The following is a 20,130-nucleotide window of genomic DNA, read 5'->3' as shown; positions in this document are numbered from 1 at the left end:
TTGCGCAACCAACGAGCAGGATGCGCAGTTTGGGCTGGGATTCATGCTATAGAAAAGCGGGCCCCGACGGTCAAGACATCATATTGCAAGTGACCATCACCCTGCCTGTCCCAAGGGTTTGGGACAACGTCTTAATGGAGTCCCAGCATTGTGCAAAGAGGATGACCTCTCCCAGTGCGTGCACGTTCTCTCCGCTAATGTCACTGCTCAAAATGTTCAGAAAAATAGCACTTATGCCAGGGCCAGAGGCCTCCAGGGGTTCTGTATCCTTCTCACTGACTAACCACACAAAAGCAGCTCCCAAATCCTCTGAAACCCTGTTTCTTTCTCTCCTCTCTGCCTTTTTCTCTGCTCTGTCTGGGAATATGGCAAGGTTTGTCCTCGACCCCGCAATGGCCTCATCCCAGGTTGGTCCACCCTCCACACACATCCCTCACAGCAGTATGCTGAGAAGCAACCAGGCCTGTTTCTCCTACTCAGAAACTTGTGCTGGCTGGAAGTGCCTGAAGACCACGTTCGACTTGGCACACCAGGCTTAAGAGGGTCATTGTTATCTTTCACATTTTCAGAATTCCCCTCTCCCTCCAACAGCCCTGGCCCCTCTCTGCTGTTTGCCCTTGTCACCCTGATTTGGCTTTCCCCTCCTTACTCTCCCAGGCAAACTATAGCTTGTCCCCAAAGTGGACTGACACCCCGTTGGAACTTCCTGACAATGTTTTCACTTTTGTCCTCTCTCTATTCTGCTGTTTCCCATGGTGTATTAAGGTTATCTACAAGAAACAGGGCAGAGCAGTGGTTAGGAAAGCCGTATCTTTGGCAAACCTTCCCGGTTGGAATCCTGCTAGCTTTTTAACCTTAGCTAGGCAAGTTACTTAACTATGCCTCCCTTTCCTGGTCCTAAAAATGAGAACAATTATAGCACCTATGTTACAGGATTAAATTCGATACAATAAGTAAAGGGATTTAAGTTGTACTTAAAATACAGTGTTACCTAAAATCTCCCTCTCTAGACTACAAGGGACTTAACGTCAGAGCCCAGAGCGTGTGTGGTCAATACTGAATTGATCATCCTAAACTGTATCTACTGTTTGCTTTTACTTTTCTACCAACTGCCATCTGTGTGGCAGTTCTGCATTACAACTCTCTGGGACTAGCCATAAATTGTCTTTTAAATGGTCTTTTATCCCTAGTTGGGAATATTTCAAAACATGTGCTTCTCACAGTCTCAGCCAGTGGCTATGAGAAGGAAAAGCTCAGAGTACAGCTGACTTCCTTCTCTTGAGATATATTCACTGTGCTCTGTAGGAGTAAACAGGAGAATTTCCTCCTATTCCCCAATGCCCAAATTTGTTTCTCATTTTATGCTGCTGCCGGTCAGAACTTATAATGGAGTGAGAATTATCTGTGAGGGCTCAAAAGGTAAATATAACCATCATTTCTCAAATGGCAAAGTGTTATTTCTTACAGCAGCAGCATTTCTGAGTGTTTCATATATACCCAGAGATTAATTCATAGATGTTACAACAAAAAGATTGGTCCCACCGTCAAATAACTGGGGAATGCTGAGTTCCATATACAGACAGGGTTCTGTAGAAGTGCTCAGAGCTTTTGATAAGCTAATATGCATTCTCTGTACAAAAAAAAAGGGGGAATATACAGCTCTCCTCACACTTTGTTGTACCCCCCCATCTCTACCCCGCATACACACCCAGCACGACACTAAACTTGAACAGGACAGACTTTGCTCCAGGAAATGCTGCCCTCCAGGTCTCTTGCTTGGCTTTTATTTTTGTTTATACTTTGTTTTGTCATATAGGAGTTTAAATTTTTGATGTTGTCAAAGGTACTTGTTATTTTCTTTATGATTTTTACTTTGGCTTCTAAAAATAAAGAACCTTCCCTGAATTCACAAAGACACTCTTTTTTTGAGAAGAGAATAAATTTTCTTATGAAACTTTTGTAATTCCTTCACATATAGGCGATTTGTGTGTGTGTGTGTATGCCAAGCCAGTGGTTTCATCTTTCCCCTGTGATGTACAATGCAAATAGTATCACAGACTACATATCTGTGTGTGTGTGCAGGTTGTGCATCAGTTAGGATTAGGTTCAGCTGCTTTAACAAGATAGAAATGTCTTTCTTTCTTACATTGTGCAGGTAGGTAGTCTAGGGCTTCTGCAACTCTCTACACACACTTTCTGTCTTGTTGCTTGGCCTTACATGGTCTTGCTCTCATGGTCCAATATGGCGATATCTGCATTCCAGGCAGCAAGAGGCAATGACAGTAATAGAGCACAAATGAGCCAGCTCTCAGAGGATTCCAGAAACTGCCATGGGGCACTTCTGCTTACATGCTATTGGCCAGAGCTGGGAAATTGGGTCTTTATTCTGGCTATCATGTGCACAGCTAAAAAGTCTATAAAATGTTAGAGGACAGCAGATGTTGGGAGGCTGCAGCCATCTCTGCCAAGTCTGTTTCTGGACTATTCTGTTCCAATGAGATACCTGAAAAATTTTTTTCCTAATATTTTGAAATGTTTGTTTATTAGAAAATTAAAATATAAAAAATGACAAGCAAGAAAATAATCAGCCGTACACCACCAGAATCAGCCACAGATAATATCTTAGTCTATCTACTCCTTTTAAAGAAAAATTGTATATTTTTAAGTGATATATGTACATTTTAAATAATTTGAACAATACAGAGAAGTTTAAATTATCCCAATCCCACCACCCAGAAGTGACCATTATGAACACTACATTTATATCATTCCAGAAAACTTTCTTTCTACATTTACTGATAGGAAGAAAGATAATAGAGATATTTTATAGGAATCTGGGCCATAATACAGATGCTATTTAAATTAAAAGTACTTAATTTTACTTGAATTTAAAAGAAGAAAAAGAAGTTGAAACTGAAGAAAGAGCTGAACTTCAAAGAATGTTTCTTGACCACAAGAGAGATTAATTCCTAAGAGATACCTCTAAGGTTAGACAAAAATTGTAAAAAAAAAAAAAAAAAAAAACACTGAGGTTAGAGTTATTTTCTGAAAATGCGCATTTCAATGATATACGAGTGTGTGTGTGTGTGTGTGTGTGTGTGTGTGTGTGTGTGTGTGTGTTCAGTATGTTCATTGCTTTATCTCAGCACTTTGGGAGGCCCAGGCAGGCAGATCATAAGGTCAGGAGTTCGACACCAGCCTAGCCAACATGGTGAAACCTCGTCTCCACTAAAAATACAAATATTAGCCAGGCATGGTGGCAGGCACCTATAGTCCCAGCTACTTGGGAGGCTGAGGTGGGAGAATCGCTGGAACTCAGGAAGCAGAGGTTTCAGTGAGCCAAGATCACACCACTGCACTCCAGCCTGGGCAATAGAGCGAGACTCCATCTCAAAAATAACAAAAGAAGAAAAGAAAAATTGGCTCTCATGATTCTTTCCATCTCTGACTGACCTGCTTCCTAAGTTACATATTATTGTTACACTATCCATGTTGATAACACTGATATTCTTTTCTGGAAACATAATTTCATAGTTAGTTGATAAGCATTCTAAATTAAAATGAATTCGATGCTCACCGCTAGTCTTTTTACCAAGGCTTTTTTTTCCATTTGCAAGTTCTTTACTTTAGTTCATCTCTTAATTGTGAAGCTGTTTTTCCAGGAAGTATTTTCAATGTTGAGTATCTGCCTGTGCCTCTATACTGGAACCATATCTTGGCTGGCTATAATATCCTTGAGTCTCACCTTTCCCGCTGAATGCAGTAGGTTTTGCTTCTTTTCCTTCTGAGAAGAAGTCTGAGGCCAGCCTGAATTTTTCCCTTTAAAGGAGACTTTTTTTTCTGCTTGAATGCCTAAAGAAGTCACTCTTTGTCTTTTTTTTTTTTTTTTTTTTTTTTTAGTTCAATAACTTAACTAAGATGTCTTAGTAGTAAACATTTCAAATCAAGCTTCTCTGGAATATAGTGTGTTCTTTCCATCTGCAGCTTTAGTTTTGAAATATGTTTGTTTGTTTCTCCATTAAAGGAATTCTCTTTTAGTTCTGTTCCTGGTTTCTCTTCTTCAGGGATGTTAATTAATTTTTATATCAGATCAGCTTTGTCTGTCTTTCATTTCTACTAATTCTAATTGCTTTAATCTCTTTGCCTAGTTTAACTGCCCTAATTCCGTAATGTGAGTTTCAATGGGGTCCATTCTCTTTCTTGTTTGTTCTATAATAACATGTTTTTGTCCTCAGCTTGTTTCCTTTCCATCTCATTCTTGTTTTTTAGTATCCTATCGTTGAGCCCCCACTTTATTAAATTCATATTGTTAAGTCATTTCTTTTCTTTTTTTTTTTTTTTTAAATAAGATGGGGTTTCACCATGATGGCCAGGCTGGTTTTGAACTCCTGGCCTCAGGTGACCCACCCACCTCGGCCTCCCAAAGTGCTAGGATTACAGGCGTGAGCCACCACGCCCGGCCGTTAAGTCATTTCATAATGTGAAGCAGTTACAAGAAATTCCTTCTCTTAAGATTTTTCTTAAGAAAGAAAGGGGTGGGAAGGAGCTCTTGTCTTTCTCTCTCTGTTTTCCCCTTATTTATCATTAATATTTTGCCGCCATGTGTTTGCATCAATTTCTTTTCATTCTGGTCTCGTGGCCCTATCTGGACCTTCTTTATGCCACTGTAACACAGCAGCAGGGAGAAGGGCTTACTGATGTCTCTCCACTGTTTGAGACCCTATTTTTCCCTCTGAGCTAAGCAGAAGGCTGGGTATTTGGGTTCTCTACACTTTTTGGTAGTCTGGAGAAGAGAGCTGAGCTGAAGCAGCCTGCGGTCTTTGTTGGAATGCCTCAGCATGCTCCTGCCCTGAGGGCCTGTTTAATGTCCTATACAAGTCTCATGCCACCTAAATAGGGCTGGAAAGGGGGATGCTATACACCTCTTCCATGGAAGGACAGAACTCAGTGTCAGTTTCCCCATGGGGAGTGTTGTTCTCAAGGCTTTATTTCCATCAGCTGAGTCAGCTCAGTGGCTCGTGCTCCCTGCTTCCCATCTCCCCTCAGCATGCTTTTTAATACAGCTCATTCGGAAGAGGAAGAAGACGGGGCATGACTCACATCTGCTTCCTTTCAGATTCAGGAACCATAGGAAGAAAGATCAGGTTTTGGTCCATTTCTGGGCATTGGGGACGGGGTAGGGAGCAGAGACGCACTGCACCCCTCCTTGCCACTCCAGAATCCTCTTTATCTCTCTTTGGATGCCAATTTGGAAGTGTATTGTATTGATTGCTGATAATAGATTTTACCCCCTTGTTTTATTTACTTTCTTTGATTTTGTTAGGAATTCAGAAAGAGAAATTCTGTGGGAAGCATTCATCAATAATCTGTATGCAGCAGTGTCCCTACACATTTTTATTTTTATTTTTTATTTATCTGCTTATTTTTTGAAGCAGAGTCTCTCTGTTGCCCAGGCTAAAGTGCAGTGGCTCCATCTCAGCTCACTGCAACCTCCACCTCCCAATTCAATCAATTCTTCTGCCTCAGCCTCCCGAGTAGGTGGGAATATAGGTGCCCACCACCATGTCTGTCCAATTTTTGTATTTTTAGTAGAGACAGGGTTTACACCATGTTGGCTAGTCTCAAACTCCTTACCTCAAATGATCTGCCCACCTTGGCCTTCCAAAGTGCTGGGATTACAGGCGTGAGCCACCACACCTGGCTCTCTACACATTTTTAAAGCAGCATATGTAACCTCCGATTTTGAGGTCTGATTTGTGCCAATAGTGCCGAAACAATACAGAACAAGAACAGACCCAAAGAGCCTACTGAGCTCCAAAGTGTCCCGAGATGTCCCAACTGGCAGGCAAATGCTCCCATTTTGCAAACCAGAATTCTTAAAAGCCAAATTGAGGAATTACAGTCTCATGGCAGTGCTGCCAGGTTGAGGCCTAGATCAGGAGTCCTGGCCTGATGGAAAAGCTAGCCTGGAGAGAAGGAACCATGTTCTTATACCTGCCAGAAAGATTGGCAAGGGTTTGCACTGAGGCTGGGTACAGGGAGCCATGTGGCACAGAAGGGACAGCCAGCAGAAAGTAGCCCTTCCCTGGCCTCATGGGTTTCTGGCTGTTCTGTGCCTCGGAGTTCCACAGTGGACCCTCATGCTGCAGATAGGGAGAGGATGCCTTCCTGCCTTCCACCAGAGCGTTTAGCATGGATGCCCTGGAGACAGAGCACCAGGGATGCCTTGGAAAGCTCTGAAGATGAGAATCTCTACATTTTTTCATAGAAGAGGGTCGCCTAGCCCATGAGTCCCTGGGGTCCCTAAGATAGTCCTGAGTCCACACCGTTCTCAGGGATGCATCCAGATTTTTGGAGCCTGAAGCTTGTGGGATTTGGAAGGCTTTCTTTTAGGAAAGAATACATTGGCAGGGCATGATAGCTCACATGTGTAATCCCAGCACTTTGGGAGGCCGTGGTGGGAGGACTGCTTGAGCCCAGCAGTTCGAGACCAGCCTGGGCAACATAGTGAGACCCCCATCTCTATGAAAAATTAAGAAATTGGCCAGGTGTGTTGGCACAGGCCTGTAGTCCCAGCTACTTGGGAAACTGAGGTGGGAGGATCACGTGAACCCAGGAGGTCAAGGCTGCATCAAGCCAAGATTGTGCCACTGAACCCCAGCCAGGGTGACAAATCGAGACCCTGTCTCAAAAAAAAAAAAAAAAAAAAAAAAAAAAAAAAAAAAAAAAAATTTAGCCGGGTGAGGTGGCTCATGCCTGTAATCCCAGCACTTTAGGAGGCTGAGGCAGGCGGATCACCTGAGGTCCGGAGTTCGAGACTAGTCTGACCAACATGGAGAAAGCCCGTCTCTACTAAAAAATACAAAATTAGCCAGACGTGGTGGTGCATGTCTGTAATCCCAGGTACTCAGGAAGCTGAGGCAGGAGAATCGCTTGAACCTGGGATGCAGAGGTTGCAGTGAGCCGAGATCGTGGTAGCCTGGGTGACAAGAGTGAAACTCTGACTCCAAAAAAAAAAAAAAAAAAAAAAAAAAATTAAAAGAATACATAGTTATAAAGACAAAATCAGATGCAGAAGTAATTATTTAGAATGAGAAAAGAACAGGACTTAGAAGGGACCGGAGCTAGTCAGTGACCTGGAAATGTAGGCCTCAAGTTTCATGAAGTCCAGGGTGCCCTCAGGAAATGGACCAGAGATACCCACTGGTCTCCAGTCCCTGAGTCCACAGGATCCCTGCAGCAACTCCATGGTCCAGAGTGGCCAGCAGGGAAAGATATCCCGCTCCAAGCCTGGCCGGGAGGGCCCAAGGACAGGGCATTGACAGCAGCTTTACAACGAGCTTCACAAAACTTGTTCAGAGATCATGCCCATGGCCTGCCCTAGTGCCCTGGGCCTCTCCCAGGTGGAAGCATTCTGCTCTTTTAACATAGTTGTGGCCAAAAAGAATTCTCTGGGCCAGGAGCAATGGCTCATGACTGCAATCCTAGCACTTTCAGAGGCCAAGGCAGAAGGATGGCTTGAGCCCAGGAGTTCTAGACCAGCCCAGGCAACATAAAGAGATCTCATCTCTACCAAAAATTTTAAAAATTAGCTGAGTGTAGTGGTGTACTCCTGTGGTCACAACTACTTAAAAGGACGAGGCAGGAGAATCACTTGAGCCTGAGAGCCTGAAACTGAAGTGAGATATGATCAAGCCACTGCACCCCCGCCTGGGTGACAGGGTGAGACCATGCCTCTCAAAAAAGATAAAAGGGATGGGGACCGGCACGGTGGCTCACACATGAAATCCCAGCACTTCAGGAGGCCAAGGTGGGCAGATCACCTGAGGTCAGGAGTTTGAGACCAGCCTGGTAAACATGGCAAAACCCATCTCTACTAAAAATACAAAATTAGCTGGCCATGGTGGCATGAGCCTGTAATCCCAGCTACTCAGGAGGCTGAAGCAGGAGACTTGCTTGAATCCAGGAGGTGGATGTTTCAGTGAGCCGGGATAGCACCACTGCACTACAGCCTGGGTGACAGAGTGAGACTCCATCTCAAAAAAAAAAAAAAAAAAAAAAAAAAAAAAAAAAAAAAAAAATTATCTGGAAAAAAGAATATGTCAACTGGTCAGTAACCAAAGAGCTACCATCTATAGAAGTGGAGGAGTTTAGGATGCTCCCATCACAGAGAGGCCACCCAGCTCATATCAGCATGGTCTCTATCTCTGCAGCCATGAACAGGTGGGATACAAGCAGGTGAGAGGAAGCCCCACATGGTGACACCACTAGACAGAGATGAGGAAGTTAAAGTGTTTTGCTGTTTTGGAAAAATGTGACCTTCAAAGGGCACGAGGGAAATGGAGAGAGAGAAAGAATGCTTTATGATGCCAGGCGCGGTGGCTCAAGCCTGTAATCCCAGCACTTTGGGAGGCCGAGGCGGGCGGATCACGAGGTCAAGAGATCGAGACCATCCTGGTCAACATGGTGAAACCCCGTCTCTACTAAAAATACAAAAAATTAGCTGGGCATGGTGGTGCGTGCCTGTAATCCCAGCTACTCAGGAGGCTGAGGCAGGAGAATTGCCTGAACCCAGGAGGCGGAGGTTGCGGTGAGCCAAGATCGCGCCATTGCACTCCAGCCTAGGCAACAAGAGCGAAACTCCGTCTCAGGAAAAAAAAAAAAAAAAAAAATGCTTTATGCTGTTTAAGGCGCTAGAGGAAGCCATCAGGAAAGGAGACAGTTAACTGAAGACAGGCACATCAGCAAGGCAAGACTTAAAATGAGAGGGGTCTGCAGAGCAATGCTTTTCAAACTGGGTCCAAAGGAGCCATAGGCGACAAAGAAAAGGGGCTCCTCTGGTGGGGCTCTACACCCTCCCCAAACTACGCCACCCCATCTGCTTTATATATTTGGCTTTCATTTCAACAAAGGGTTATTCTGCAGCTAAAAATAAGTCTGAAAAACCACCTCTCTGGAGGAAACGTATTCAGACAGACAAAATAGGTCTGGAAAAGGCTGCCGCTGGGAGGAATCCAGGGAAACCACTGAATCCAAATTCAAACAGCTGGGAGGTAGAGTTTCACCTAGAACCAAGGGGTTGGCCAGGGAGACTGGAAGAAAGGATTCAAGGGAGCTGAGAGAAATTACTCTAAGTTGAATTAGAAGTAGAAATGACAGTAAATTCGCAATAAAGAAAACACACACCACAAGGCTAAGGCCATCCGACTGGGGAATGAAAACGGAGAAAGCTAAGGACCTGATTAACATACAGAATCCAGTCTAGATGAACTCATGAACAAGAGGCCAAAGCCAAGTACTCATCTGCTTGGTTCATATTACCGGTTTACTAAGTGCTCCTCACCTGCTGGGGTAGGGTGGAGAGGTGGATTGTGAAGGAGTGGTAACCAGGCAGAAGCCTTTGGGGAAGTGGAAGAAGGTTCAAGGGAAAACTCCTCCATTCGTGGCAGAAGTTCTACTGCAGGACTTCGGACTTGTTGATCCAGGATCTAGTGTGGTATGGGTTATGGGACCCCACAGACAAGATGGTATGGTGGTCAGAATAATGCCCCTGCCCCCGCAAGACATCCACTTCCTAATCCCCATAGCCTGTGAATTTGTTACCTTACATGGCAAAGGGCATTTTACAAATATGATCAAATTAAGGGTCTGAAAATAGAGAGATTATCCCTGATTGTCCAGGTGGGCCCAGTGAAATCCCAAGGGCCCTTGTAATAGGGCTGTGTTAGAACGCGGAAGCAGAAGAGTTGGGGGAGAAGACGTGACAACAGAAGCAGAGATCAGAGTGATCAGAGGGATGCGGCCACAAGTCAAGGAATGTGGGCAGCTTCTAGAACTGAAAACGGCAAGGAAACGGATTCTACCCTATAGCCTCTGGAAGGAGCATAGTCCTGCCAATACCCTGATCTCAGCCCAGGAAGACTGTGGGGCTGCTGACCTCCAGAACGGTAAGACGATGAATGTGTGCTGTTTTAAGCCACAAGGTTTGTGGCAGCACCAGGACCCTAATACAAATGGCCCTGTGTCTGAGGGTGTGCTCTCTGAACTCAGTTGTCTGAATTCTAATTCCAGGGCCATCACTTGGCAGCTAAGGGACCTCAGGTAAGTAACCTTACGTTCTGTGCCTCAGTGTCCTCATGTGCAAAATGAGGATAATAATAATTTCTACCTCATGTGGTTATTGGGAGGATTACAAGTGAAGTGCTTAGAACTATTTCTGACACAGAGGAAGCTTTTCAATAAATGTTAACTGCTGCTTCAATTGGTATTATTATTATTATATATTACCATCACACAATTTATTTCCACCACCCTGCTTTCACTTTCCCAACCCTGGACTCAGAAATGAAGCTTGATCAGAAGATGAAGCACAACTTCAATGTCACAGCTGTTACGACTAGGCACCAGCACCCATCATTCACTCACTCAACAAAGTATTTGTAGAGCATCTATTACATGCCAGCCACCGATTCAGGTGCTGAAGACATAGGAAGAGAGGAAAGGGGACAAAAGTCTTCTTCCTTGCATTGCCCTTCCTTTCATGGAGTAAGAAAATCTTTCCCAGATCCCCCACTAAAAACTCCCCCCGAGATCTCATTGACCAGAACTGAGTCATATGAATGACCACACAGAAGATAAAGGATTGCCAAAGGTTGGCCTGGAATAATGGAATGTGTGTTATCTGTATTATTGAGAATATTTAAATGTACTGTAGCAGGCAAGAAAAAAACGAAAAACAGTAGGCAAAAATTCATAAGATGTGTTAAGAATAGATAGTAAGTTGGTAACTTGAGAGACATGCTAGACATAGAATACATGAAACATATGGGTGTCAGGCTTAGATTTAAAAGGACAGAACACACAAGAGCGTTACTTGGAGATAGAAAGGGATTGAACCCTCCAGTTACAAGGCAAGGACCATGCTAATTCCAGATGGATGACTGTCATCCTCATATTGGTCCCCCTATAGCCCCCACTTTGATCCCATTCTGGCCCCTCCCATTCTCTTTTTCAGCTGCTAGGAGGTAATTAGCATGCTGTGACCCTAGCCAGGTGTATCTGCCCCAGGCTGCTGCTTCTTCCATAAAGTGTGTTAGCTCTAGGCACCTTCTGTTTGCTGAGCCCCTTTGTTCAACCTTAACTCTTGTTTTCTTTTATTTTTCTCACTTTATTTATTTATTTATTTTTTCAGGCAGGATCTCAATCAGTCACCCAGGCTGAGGGTGCACAGCTCACTGCTGCAGCCTCGACCTTCTGGGCTTAAACCATCTTCCCACTTCAGCCTCCCAAGTAGCTGGGAATACAGTGTGTGCACCACACCTGGCTAATTTATATCTTTTTGGTAGAGACAGAGGAGTTTCACCATGTTGCCCAGGCTGGTCTCTAACTCCTTGGGCCCAAGCAATCCTCCCATCTCAGTCTCCCAAAGTGCTGGGATAACAGGTGTGAGTCACTGCGCCCAGCTAACTCTTATTTTCTTGTTTTTATAACCACACTGTCAGTGTGGACAGATAATGGAAGAGAGAGAGAGAAACAGAGAGAGAGACAGGAGGGGATAGAGATGGATAGCACATGAACCCTGGAACACAGGATTCAGGCAGTGTGCTCCCTCCACCTTGCTTACTCCGCACCCTAACTGGGTTAACCTACCCCACCTCTTTCCCCTTGCTTCTTGCTGTACACTTTAAATTGGATCAATAAGCAGGATGACTTAAGTATCTTAAATTGGTCTGTAAGTCTTTCTGTTCATGATCTCCAGACGGCTTGCTCACAGGGTACTTGGAAACTACATTGCATTAAGGTAATTTCCCACATGACACAGCAATGATTTGCCCCCAGGGCTGTGGACATTGCTCTCTGAACAAAACTGGAGTCTGTTAGAAAAGAAGAGAGAATGGCTGTTGGGTCGGTGCCTGAAGGCACAAGAGTTCACTTAGTCTGGGCTTCTGCAGGTCAGGCACGCTGAGTTCATTAGATAAAAGAAAGTGTCTGTTTTTCTGATAAATTATGGATCTGGGGCCCATACAATTTGTTCTTATCTGTGAAGTCCCTCTGGAAGGGGAGGGGCAGGACTGGCTCACCTCTCAGGATCCTGCTGGCCCAGGTCATGACTATAGACGTTCCTCAACAATTGAACACTGAGGTCATTTACACAACAAACATTTACTGAGTGCTTACAATGTGCCATGGGCATGAGGATAAAGAAGGCATGGATGCTGGCTGCCAGACTTCAGAGTTCAACAGGTGACACACATAAAAATTATTAATTACAATAATACACAAACCAACTCAACCACCCCTTTAAGAAATCCACCTTCAGCCAAGCAAAATGTGCTAAGAATAAGATAAAAGGGCAAAAGACCAGCATTACGAAGCACAAATCCTGAGCCACCTGGTGCCAGCAGCTTGCTCTGGTATCTTAGTGCTTTTACCTACTTCTTCCTTGTTCTCACCTCACCCACCTTGCCTGCCCAGGGTGACGTTACTTTAGTTTCCTGCTAGCCTCCAGAACCCTGGGTCCTGGCCATCCCCATTGTTCTTACTCTCCTTGGCTCAGCACTGCTACTGAAGGCCTGCTGGTGGATACCTGACAGCTCAACCTGGCTCTCACCCTCCCAGTGTGTACTCTGCCCGAGCAAATGCTGCATCCCCAGCCCAGGCTGTCTTGGTGGGACCCAGACAGACCATTACAAATACGAAGTGCACTGGCCTGGTACGCCCGGCCAGGGATCCAGAGGACAATGAGAGGAGGAAGAGGGAGGAGGCTTCCCTGGAGATGACATTTGGGCTGAGGCTTAAATACTAATTTGCCCTGGTCAGCAGCAGTTTTACACACAAAAGATGAGCCCACCCAAGGCAAAGACACCCTCCAGGAATGAAGCCAGGGCCTTGAGGAGCTACATTAGCTCTTCCAGGCCACCACTGAGAGAATGACAGCAGGTCAATTCACATTACAGGAAACCCATCTGCTTTCTCGGCATGCTCCTGAGCTGCCCAGGGTTGCATGAGAAAAAGAAGTATCATCAGCCCTGGTGCCTGACAGCACTACATCCTGATGCTTCCCTGCTCAGCAGGCCTCCCAGAGCTGCCTGGAAATCCTGCACTTGTTCCTGTAGCCTCTGTGTAAAAAAAAAAAAAAAAAAAGGAGAAGGAGAAGGAGAAGGAGAAGGAGGAGGAGGAGGAGGAGGAGGAGGAGGAGGAGGAGGAGGAGGAGGAGGAGGAGGAGGAGGAGGAGGAGGAGGAGGAGGAGGAGGAGGAGGAGGAGGAGGAGGAGGAGGAGGAGGAGGAGGAGGAGGAGGAGGAGGAGGAGGAGGAGGAGGAGGAGGAGGAGGAGGAGGAGGAGGAGGAGGAGGAGGAGGAGGAGGAGGAGGAGGAGGAGGAGGAGGAGGAGGAGGAGGAGGAGGAGGAGGAGGAGGAGGAGGAGGAGGAGGAGGAGGAGGAGGAGGAGGAGGAGGAGGAGGAGGAGGAGGAGGAGGAGGAGGAGGAGGAGGGAGGAGGAGGAGGAGGAGGAGGAGGAGGAGGAGGAGGAGGAGGAGGAGGAGGAGGAGGAGGAGGAGGAGGAGGAGGAGGAGGAGGAGGAGGAGGAGGAGGAGGAGGAGGAGGAGGAGGAGGAGGAGGAGGAGGAGGAGGAGGAGGAGGAGGAGGAGGAGGAGAGGAGGAGGAGGAGGAGGAGGAGGAGGAGGAGGAGGAGGAGGAGGAGGAGGAGGAGGAGGAGGAGGAGGAGGAGGAGGAGGAGGAGGAGGAGGAGGAGGAGGAGGAGGAGGAGGAGGAGGAGGAGGAGGAGGAGGAGGAGGAGGAGGAGGAGGAGACAAGTGGTAAGGAGAAAAAAATAAAGCAGAGAAAAAAGATATGGGAAATGCATGGAGGGTTGAGATTTCACATAGGGTGGCAGGGAAGGCCTCACTAAGAAGATGACCTTTTATTGTTTTTTGGTTTCTTTTGAGACAGGATCTCACTCTGTGGCCCAGGCTGGAGTGCAGTGATGCAATTCCAGTTCACTGCAATCTCAGCCTCCTTCCCCACAGCAGCAGCCCCAAGTATTAGCCACTGTCTCTGACTCCAGCCCCCTTCACACTCAGCTGATGTTTTGACCCCCGCACCCCCTTTTTTTTCTGAGACAGAGCTTCACTTTGTCACCCAGGCTGGAGGGCAGTTACACAATCTTAGCTCACTGCACCCTCTGCCTCCTGGGTTGAAGCAATTCTCTTGCCTTAGCCTCCCAAGTAGCTGGGATTAAAGGCACCTGCCTCCACACCTAGCTAATTTTTAGTAGAGACGGGGTTTCTCCATGTTGATCAGGCTGGTCTCGAACACCTGACCTCAAATGATCCTCCCACCTCGGCTTCCCAAAGTGCTTGGATTACGGGTATGAGCCACTGCACCTGGACTTGACCTCTTCTATTACAAAGAAAACCTATTCATTCGGTCAAAAAACATTAACTAAAGACCAACTATGTGCTAGCGCCATGGGGATAAATCAGGCATGGTTCTTGCCCTCACAGTATAATGGGAATTTAGAAAAGTACAGATGGTCATGATACCAGGGCAAACTGGCTACTCTGTAACGGAAGCTGCTGGGCACTGGCCAGCCTCTGAAGCCCTTCCCCCAGCCCTCACCCAGCCAAGTGCCACAGCGCTGCCTGGACAACCTTCCCTCTGGGCTCTAATAAATGTCCAACTCTTTCCCTGAGCGTTCCTTCAATAGTCTCAGTGAATTTTTTCCTTTTTCCACATCTTAAATATCTCTCTCTCCTCCTTTAGTTATCCTCTTATCTAGCCAACACCATCAAGTCTCCTCCATCTAAAAAGTCTGGAGCCTCCTCCCCTGATGGGCCCTTCCTATCGCTTCCCTTTCCTGTCCTAATCAAAACAGCAATCTACTTTGAACTCACTCAATGTAAGACACTTCTGTCAGATATCAATTGTCTTTTGTCTCCACAACTCCAAGGAAACTGTTTCTGTTGAGACCACCAATGATCTCTTCATCATGGCTTCTATTTTTTTTTTTTTTTTTTTTTGAGACGGGGTCTCATTCTGTCACCCAGGCTATAGTTTAATGAGGCAATCGTAGCTCACTGCAGCCTCAGCCTCAATCTTCTGACCTCCTAGGCTCAAGCAATCTTCCTACTCAGCCTCTTGAATAGCTAGCTGGGACCACAGGTGCATGCCACCACATTCAGCTAATTTTTAAAAAATGTTACAGGCCAGGCACAGCGGTTTACACCTATAATCCCAGAACTTTGGATGGCCAAGGTGGGCAATTGTTTGAGTCCAGGAGTTTGAAACCAGCCTGGGCAACACAGCCAGACCCCACCTCTATCAAAAAAACAGAAAAATTAGCCAGGCGTGGTGGCATGTACCTGTAGTCCCAGCTACTCCAGAGGCTGAGGCGGGAGAATTGCTTGAGCCCAGGAGGTTGAGGTTGCAGTGAGCTGGAATTGCACCACTGCATTCCAGCCTGGGCAACAGAGTGAGGCCCTGTCTCAAAAAAAAAACCAAAAAAAGCAACAAAAAAGTCACCTTCTCAGTGAGGACTTCCCTGCCACCCTATGTGAAATCCCAACCCTCTCTGCATTTCATATCCTTGTTCTTGGCTTTATTTTTTCTCCTTAGCACTTTTCATCTTTTTTTTTTTTTTTTTTTTTTTGAGACAGAGTCTTACTCTGTCGCCCAGACTAGAGTGCAATGGCGCAATCTCAGCTCACTGCAACCTCCACCTCCCAGGTTCAAGTGACTCTCCTGTCTCAGCCTCCTGAGTAACTGGGATTACAGGCGCACGCCACCTTCCCCAGCTAATTTTGGTATTTTTAGTAGAGACGGGGTTTTGCCATGTTGTTCACGCTGGTCTCAAACTCCTGACCTCAGGTGATCTGCCTGCCTCAGCCTCCCAAAGTGCTGGGATTACAGGCGTGAGCCACCATGCCCGGCCACCACTTGTCACCCTCTAACATTCTGCATATTTCATTTATTTATATTATTTCTGTCTTCCCTACTATATTGTGAGCTCCATGAGGACAGAGATTTTGCTGTTTTGCTCGCTGATGAATCCCCAGGGCCTAGAACAGTGTCTGGCTCAGGAGATGCTCCTAAGAGCACAATAAATTGAGCACAATAATTTATTGAAGCCTAGCAGGCCCTCAATAAATATAAGGTGAATGAATAAAGTTGCTGGGTTTATTTAGCAAACCTCATGCATGGACTTTCCTCCTTGTCAGTACATACAGCTCTTCCTTATTTGTGTCCCACAGGTGTGGCCATAGCACACTTTAGCCTTTCCTTAGACCTTGATATTCTTTCCTCCCTTGGCTTTCCTGCCTCTCCAGAGGCCCATTCCTGCCTCTTCCACTCCATGGCTGTTCCTTCATCTGCCTTTTTGGGACTGGGATTCCACACGGTTCTTCCTGTTCTTTCTTGCCCTTGCTACACCTTCTCCCTAGACAGGCTACCATCTGAAAGCTCAGGACTCCCTGGGCTCCAGCCCAGATGTCTCTCTTGAGCTCCAGACCCTCATGGGTAGCTTCCTTTAAGGTGAACCACAAATACCTCTTATCTTAGAAACTTAACTAGTCCAAACTCAGCTTGTACCTTCTCCTTCTTTTATTTTTTCTATCTTGACAAACAGAAACACTTTTCCTCTTCTCACAATATGAAAACTATGGAGTCATCTTTGAATACTCATTTTCCCTCATCCATCTGTGAAAGGTCACCAACTCTGGATCATGCTCTTGGGAACATCTCCTGAGCCAGGCTCTTTTCTCTCCCCACCCCTCCCTACACTGCCCTCATCCAGCACTTTTTCCTCTCCTTCAGACTCCAGCGATAACTTCCTCATTGGTCTCCCTTGTCACCCACATTGCCACCAGGAGCTTCCTAGAAGCTGAGCCAGCCACATGGTGGCTCCTGGCTGACTACATTGAGCTCCCTCAAATCAGGAGTATAGCCGTGAACAAGGCAGGTGATATCTTGCCTTCAAGGGGCTAAGAGTCTGTAGAGGCACTGAACAAGTAGCTGCAATAGCTGGAGACATGGTGATGTGGAAAGTATAGACTGTGATGGAAGCACAAATAAGGGGATACTATCTAGTGGAGCCTCAGAGGAGAGCCCTTGAAGAAGGTGCACAGACTGGAGCAGATGTTCACCAGGCACAAAGTCTGTGTGGAATGGGAGGTGGGAAAGGAGAACTATTTCAAGATGAAGGAACGGAATTTGAGAAGATCCCAATTTAAGAGGAAAGAGACCCATTTCAGGAACTGAGAAGAGCTAAGGGTAGAGGATGGGTCTGAGAGACAGGGCCAGGGCCTCCCAGCTCATGCCCATCTCCTGTCTTTCCAAGATGCCATGACAGACATTGTTAGGAAAACTTTTAAAGTAGATTCATTTTTGCAATCATGCAGAAAAGAAGAGAAGATATCTGAAGATAAAGGATTACAACAGGTTTCTAGGAGACAGAAAGTGGAAGGGTGACTATTCATGGACAAAGCAGATTGGGTGAAGCCCAGAACCCTCACAGAGGGGCTATATCCACCCGTTCAGACAGCCTTTCTCTGCACGCAGAGACCTCAGATGCCATGGAGACCCAGCATCAGAAGGGGGCCAGCAACAAGAGGTGAACTGACAGAACACATATTGAATATTTCCCTCATATCTCCCCAACCAAGAGTAGATCAGGGTTAATGTTAATTTTTTTTTTTTTTGTATTTATTTTGAGACAGAGTCTCTCTGTCGCCCAGGCTGGAGTGCAGTGGCGCAATCTCAGCTCACTACAACCACGGCCTCCCAGGATCAAGCAATCTTTCCACTTTAGCTTCCCAAAGTCCTAGCATTATAGGCATGAACCACCACGTCCAGCTGGGCCTCACGGTTATTTTTAAGAAACCCACACCTAAACATGCCATGGTGAGATTTCAGAACTGCAGAATAAATAGAAGATCCCTCAAATGGAACAAAACAAAACAAAAAAAGGAGGCCACATACAAGAAGAACACTCAGAATGGCTTCAGACTTCTCATTAGTAACATTGGTTACTTAGAAGAAAATGGAGCAATGGTTTCAAAGTTCACAGAGAAAACTATTTTCAACCCAGAATTCTACACCAAGCCAAGCTGTCAATTCATAAGGGAGAATGATGAAATGTTCGGGCATTTTATTTTATTATCATTTTTTTCTTTTTTTGAGACAAGGTCTTGCTCTGTCACCCAGGCTGGAGTGCAATGGGGTGATCTGAGTTCATTGCAACCTCCACCTCCCAGGTTCAAGTGATTTTCCCACTCAGCCTCCCAAGTAGCTAGGACTATAGGCACTCGGCACCACATCAAGATAATTTTTGTTTTTAGTAGAAATGGGGTTTTACCATGTGGACCAGGCTGGTCTTGAACTCCTGACCTCAGGTGATCTGCCTGCCTTGGCCTCCCAAAGTGCTGGGGTTACAGGTGTGAGCCACCACACCTGGCCTGTTCAGACATTTTAAAAGGCATAAAGAATACCTCATGTTTGAGTTTGGGAGAAAAGAAAAATAACATCCATGAGGTTAAGTAAAAATCCTGAGTTTTCTTTCTTTTTTAAAAAAATGGGGTTTCACCATGATGGCCTGGCTGGTCTTGAACTCTTAACCTCAGGTGATCCACCTACCACAGCCTTCCAAAGTGCTAGGATTACAGGCGTGAGCCACTATGCCCGGCAAAATCCTGAGTTTTCAATTTGATTTAGAAGTTATGTAGGAGTTAATGATATATCTTACCTTTAAAGAAATGCATTTTTAGCTCAATCTATTTAAAAGGCCTAGAAAAATGATCAACCCAGTAACAATGAGAAGCAAATGAGAGCAATGACTTTATTCCAGGTCTACAATGGAAAATATACAAAATAAAAATGGGACATCTTAAAATTTCAGATATCAAGGAAAAGTTGAGGCAGGAGGCTTGGAGTCAACTAAAAGATGTTTACACTGGCAAAAGAAAAGATAATCATTAAGAAAAAATTTGTCTTTCAACAAATAAACTGCAAGGAAAAAAATGAGATGAAGGAACCATAAATTAAAAGAGACTCGAGACATACCGAACAATTGAACAACTGTTTCAATTAAATTTTTTTTTTTTTTTGTATTTTTAGTAGAGATGGGGTTTCACCTTGTTGACCAGGATGGTCTTGATCTCTTGAGCTTGTGATCCACCCACCTTGGCCTCCCAAAGTGCTGGGATTATAGGCGTGAGCCACCACACCCGGCCTTGTTTCAATTAAATTTTTAAAAATTATCATTTATTTGAATTAAAAGAGACATATCAAACAATTTCAGTTGGCTCCGATTCAAACAAGCAAATGTTTATATATATCAGGGAAATTTGAATACTGGTCAATTATTTGATGACATTAAGAAATCATTGAGAATTTGTTTAGGTATGTTAATGTTCTTACTTTTTTAATAAGAGTCCTTATCTTTCTGGGACGTATACTTAAATATTTTCTGGTGATACGATATCTGGGGGGAAAAACAATCGGGGAGAGGTGAGCAGTGGCTAGGAGCATGGGTGGAATAAGGTTGGCTGAGAGTTGATAATTATTGGAGCAGTTGATAGATATATAAGGGTTCATTACGTTATTATTTTATCTCCTTTTACATGTGTTTGAAATTTTCTTTTTCTCTTCTGTTTTTTTTTTTGTTTTTTTTTTTTTTGTTTTTTTTTTTTTGAGACAGGGTCTTGTTCTGCTGCCCAGGCTGGAGAGCAGTGGCTGATCACAACTCACTGCAGCCTCCAGCCCCCAGGCTCAAGTGATCCTTACACCTCAGCCTCCTGAGTAGCTGGGACCACAGGTGTGTGCCACCATGCCCATCTAATTTTTTAATTATTTGTAAAGATGAGGTCTCACTATGTTGCTCAGGCTGATCTCAAACTCCTGGGCTCAGCCAGGTGCAGTGGCTCATGCCTGTAATCCCAGCACTTTGGGAGGCAGAGGTGGGCAGATCACCTGAAGTCAGAAGGTCGAGATCAGCCTGGCCAACATGGATAAACTCTGTCTCTACTAAAATTACAAAATTAGCCAGCTGTGGTGGCACATGCCTGTAATCCCAGCTACATGGGAGGCTGAGGTGGGAGAATCCCTTGAATCCAGAAGGCAGAGGTTGTGGTGGGTCAA

General features: G+C 45.3%; 1 protein-coding gene across 3 annotated transcripts in view; it reads right to left on the bottom strand.

Moving 5' to 3' along the window:
* Positions 1-20,130, bottom strand: part of SEPTIN8 (septin 8) — a 60,320-nt gene that overhangs the window by 27,890 nt on the left and 12,300 nt on the right. The gene's annotated exons all lie outside the window — the stretch shown is intronic.

This window comes from Saimiri boliviensis, chromosome 1 (genome assembly GCF_048565385.1).
Source record: "Saimiri boliviensis isolate mSaiBol1 chromosome 1, mSaiBol1.pri, whole genome shotgun sequence".
Lineage (NCBI taxonomy): Eukaryota > Metazoa > Chordata > Mammalia > Primates > Cebidae > Saimiri > Saimiri boliviensis.
This window is presented reverse-complemented; position numbering and strand designations above follow the sequence as displayed.